We start from the raw sequence: 5,000 nt of genomic DNA, 5'->3' as shown, positions 1-5,000 counted from the left end.
TTATGTTTTTGTTTATTTTTTCTGAAATTCAAATGCGTACGTCTTTACATCACGCTCTTAACTCACACACGCTCCTCTTTTGTTAAACTGTGAATTGCGCATTACTTCTTTTCTTTTTCCATTTCTTTTAATACACAAACACACGCATTCGTTTTTTTCTCATCTTCTTTCCTGTCCCCGGTCGAATTTATATAGAATGAAGGAATTTTAATTAAAGCTGGCCCTCCTTGGAATGGTGAGGAGGGAAGGGAAGGTCATGAGAAGGCCGGGAAGTGGCGGGTCTTGAGACGGCTTGGTAGGAAGATGGAGGCTGGGAGGCGAGGGTCAGGAGGCTGCAGAGGGAGAGGTGAGGTGGGAGGGAACAGGGAATCTGGTGAAGTTATTCCAATACAAACTCCACGTGAGGGCGAGATGGCTCGTTAGTTGATTAGTTGATTAGATACTTAGGCAAATTACTTCGTCAGTCTGTTGTTCAGTCTGCTTATTGTTTACTCAGTTCATTAGTAAGTTAGTTTAGTTGGTTAGTCAGTCTGTCAGTTAGCTGATTAGTTATTTGTTTACTTAGTCAGTCAGTCATGAAGTCAGGTATCTAGATAGTCAGTCACTTATTTGATTATTTAGGTATTTTGGTTATTGGATTATATAATCAGTCATTTAGTCAGGTATTTCATTATTCTCTCTCTCTCTCTCTCTCTCTCTCTCTCTCTCTCTCTCTCTCTCTCTCTCTCTCTCTCTCTCTCTCTCTCTCTCTCTCTCTCTCTCTCTCTCTCTCTCTCTCTCTCTCTCTCTCTCTCTCTCTCTCTCTCTCTCTATATATATATATATATATATATATATATATATATATATATATATATATATATATATATATACATATATTTATTTATTCATTTATTCAGGCAACCAGGCAGTTAGTCAAAATTATTTAACGTGTCAATTAGGTAGATAATGTTAGTTATTTAAATATTTAGTTAGATGGTTAATCAATCAGTAAATAAGCAAATCAGTCACTCAGTTATTTCAATTTTTATTCAATTTACTGTATTAATGAGTTAGTGAGCCCGTCGCTTGGTCAGTCAGTCAGTCAGCCAGTCAGTCAGCCTGCTAGCCAGCCAGCCAGGGAGGGTAGGTAGGATAGAGAAGAGTTACGAGACAACCACACCAACACAGTTAGTCTTGTTTATGCTAACTTGTAACTTCCATGCATTTAAATAGTAAAAGTAGAATAGTTATAAATGCTTCCAAAAAGTTGAGTTAGAGCACACTTGGAATTTACGATGATACACGAGTGCTTGTTTCCTCATGAGAGAGAGAGAGAGAGAGAGAGAGAGAGAGAGAGGAGGGAGGAGAGAGAGAGGAGAGAGAGAGAGAGAGAGAGAGAGAGAGAGAGAGAGAGAGAGAGAGAGAGAGAGAGAGAGAGAGAGAGAGAGAGAGAGAGAGAGAGAGAGAGAGGTGCGAAGCAGATAACGTTCAAGCACTCAACGAGATAAGACTACACACACACACACACACACACACACACACACACACACACACACACACACACACACACACACACACACACACACACACACACACACACACACACACACACACACACACACTATGAGCACAAAACCTGATGGAATTGCCTTTGCCTCAGTTCAGGAGGGACGAAGGCCATACATTGCTCCCCTTTTCTGCGTGACTGTGGGGTTGGGGTAAGAGGGTGGGCTGCTGAGGAGGGAAAGCTTAATGCAATTATACTCATACCTGCATTCATCACAGGGACCGCATCACGTTCTCTGTCTGATGAGGGAGAATGCTTGATAGAATTAACTTGCATATTCACGACAGAAGCAACGGAAAGAGTGCACTGTGTTACTCTGTGTGTGTGTTATTCGTCAAGAAAGAAAATGTATGTATTAGATTAGTTGTGTTTTGCAGCACGAGAAACAGAAGGGTTCCACTGCGCACTCATGCATAAACAAACTGTGTAAGAAAAGAAAAGGACATGAAATTTCCTTTGTTTTCAGGACAAGCAACATAATGGATGTTTTGTATGTATGTCTTTCATCTGCAAATACCAAAAAAGAAAATGATAAGATACATTTTCACGATATCTCCCCACAAGTTTGCATTTAGCCACTCTTTCAGTAAACACCTGAAGAAAATTGTAAGATATAAATTCACAATTTTCATCGTGGAAGCAGACCTATCACAACTGTCCTTCATCAACAAACATGTTCCTCGTTAACAAACTGTGCAGTAGATAACGTCATGTACATTTTCATGACAGCAACAACAAAAGGACTCTTACCTTGCATTAATTCACCGTGTTTAAAGATGACAAACATTAAAACATCTTACAAACCTGCATTTCATCACCTATTGTATCACACTTTTTTCTTTGTGATACGTTTCGGTGTGTCTCATCAGCAACTGCCCTGAGTGACGCAAGAACTTGTTTAACACTTTGATTACGACATCCAACAATTCATAGCAACAAAGGCACAAATGGAGATTATCAGCAAGCACATACACGAATGAAGACGGGAATTAAGAAATCTCTCCAGTGACTCTCATGTATGATATTCAACGAGGAAATATATCAGAGCTGTTCTTGAAGGAAAGATTTAGTGAATAGCAGTGACATGATATATAATTAACTAATGATAAAAAGAAAACCTGATATGATCGGCGTTTTACTAACAAATTAAGAGTGATGGTGAACAGTTGCTCTTACCAGGGAAAGAGGGATCAAAAGGCGCCGATCTCAAGCCAGCGCACAGTATACTTGGTGTTACGTTCTATCCCATTGATCGTAATTACAGCCTGAGGACACGCTAAGGTGCTGTCACTGTGAGCTATGGTCCCACCCCAAGTAGCCCTGCCATGCTGTAAAGTGCTTGGCAAATTGACTTTCGTATTCCGGTTTTTTTTTTTTTCTTTTCTTTTCTTTGATTTTATTATTATTATTTATTTTTTTTAAGTAAGGAGCTGAGATCAAGAAGGGAAATAGAATGGGTTGAAGGTGCCAGTTTATACTAAGTCAAGAGTCGAAAAAAGTGAAAAAATGGCATCGTTAACAGTCCTAAAAGGGGAAAAACTGTCACTGTTAAATATCTTGAAACATTAGTTCAGTTTGTAGAATCACGTGTACCTCCATAACCTGATATCTAAAGAATAAGGACTTTGCTTCGAATACAGAGTGACCAACAATCCAATATAATCTTCCAAATATAGTAGGAATATACTGCCAATGATACAATCTCTTGCAAATATACGAGTATAAGTCTTTTTGGTAGGAAAGCTAAGTGAACAAACACACCAGTATCTTAAACAAATAAAAATGGGTTTTGGTAGGAACGCAAAGTCAATTTACCGCACGTTTTCAAACAAGATCGGACAATACGGGGACCAATCAGCGGGAGAGAGAGAGAGAGAGAGAGAGAGAGAGAGAGAGAGAGAGAGAGAGAGGTTAACAGAAATAGAGAAAAGAGAGAAAAAGAGAGAGAGAGAGAGAGAGAGAGAGAGAGAGAGAGAGAGAGAGAGAGAGAGAGAGAGCATCGCGTGTCCCACCATGGCAAAATTATTGCACCAGAATTTATGACGCGGAGTGAGTGAGGCGCCATTTCCACAGTGACGCCCTTCGTGGAGGAGGTTGGAAAATAACCGTCGTGAACTGGACGTGTGAAGAAAAACAATCAGTGTCCTTGAAGCCTCCTCTCTCTCTCTCTCTCTCTCTCTCTCTCTCTCTCTCTCTCTCTCTCTCTCTCTCTCTCTCTCTCTCTCTCTCTCTCTCTCTCTCTGTGTGTGTGTGTGTGTGTGTGTGTGTGTGTGTGTGTGTGTGTGTGTGTGTGTGTGTGTGTGTGAGACAGGGATGGGCCAAACGAAGACACCCTGAACGTGACTGGCCTCAACAACAAAGCGTATTGGATTCTACTCATCCTCTTCCTTGCGACCGACTAGATTTCCGTGTCATCCCTAGTCTCCTTTCCTTTTTGTGCGTCTGTGTTCCCTTTTTTGTGTGTGTGATGGGAAGGAAAGGAGATCCGGTGTCGGTTTTCTGTGTGTGTGTGTGTGTGTGTGTGTGTGTGTGTGTGTGTGTGTTTCCTCCTGTGTCTGGGCATGTTTTTTTAATGTTACTGTTTTACGAGACTTTTTTTTTTTCATTGTATTTTTTTTCCCCTTCTGGAAAATAATAGCGTTTAATGTCTCAGCGCTTTACAACCATTAGTATAGATTCTCTCTCTCTCTCTCTCTCTCTCTCTCTCTCTCTCTCTCTCTCTCTCTCTCTCTCTCTCTCTCTCTCTCTCTCTCTCTCTCTCAGTCCTTTGTTTCATCCCTCTTAATTATTTTTTTTTTGCTCCTTTTTTCCAGCTCGCACATCATCTTATCTCCATTCACTGAACATCATCTTTTGTTCTTCACCCATTATTCCCATCTTTTGCCCTCACTCACTCTTCTTCCTGTCCTCTTTCCTCCCATCTTACCCTTGCCTCTCTCTCTCTCTCTCTCTCTCCCTATCCCGTGCCTCGTCCATCACTCTCAACAACGCTCGCTCCTTCCTTCCTTCCTTCCTTCCTTCCAGCCTTCATTCCCTTCCGTCTGCCCTAGTTCGTTGCTCCCTCGTTCATGTTTATACGTATTGTCATTGTTGGTTGGGCAGTTAATTTGGTTGCTTTATAGTCAGACAGTTAGTCTCAGTTTGTTAGTGGTGGTTAACTTAGATAATTAGCTATTGTGATAGTTGAGTTGGGTTCCCTAGTTTGTAAGATCTTCATTTAGTTAGATTAACCCCGTGAGTATCATGACGCGTGTCCATATTAATTCTGCTTACTATTTGATCATTTTGTACAGCTTCAGAAACTCATGTGGGGGCGTTAAAATAGTGAAGACTGTGGCCATTAATCTTCTGATCTCCATACATCCTTCTTAATGTCAATAAAATGGTCTAATCGTACACAAGTCTCAATGTAAAAATGTGTCCTTGTATTGAAAATTTGAAAGGGTTAATA

At 40.6% G+C, this 5,000-nt stretch overlaps 1 protein-coding gene across 17 annotated transcripts in view; it reads left to right on the top strand.

Moving 5' to 3' along the window:
• Window positions 1-5,000, top strand: part of LOC123518375 (endophilin-A-like) — a 174,044-nt gene that overhangs the window by 124,734 nt on the left and 44,310 nt on the right. The window lies entirely within an intron of this gene.

This window comes from Portunus trituberculatus, chromosome 43 (assembly GCF_017591435.1).
Source record: "Portunus trituberculatus isolate SZX2019 chromosome 43, ASM1759143v1, whole genome shotgun sequence".
Classification (NCBI taxonomy): Eukaryota; Metazoa; Arthropoda; class Malacostraca; order Decapoda; family Portunidae; genus Portunus; species Portunus trituberculatus.
The sequence above is the reverse complement of the archived record's forward strand: the minus strand, read 5'-3'. Positions and strand labels throughout refer to the sequence as shown.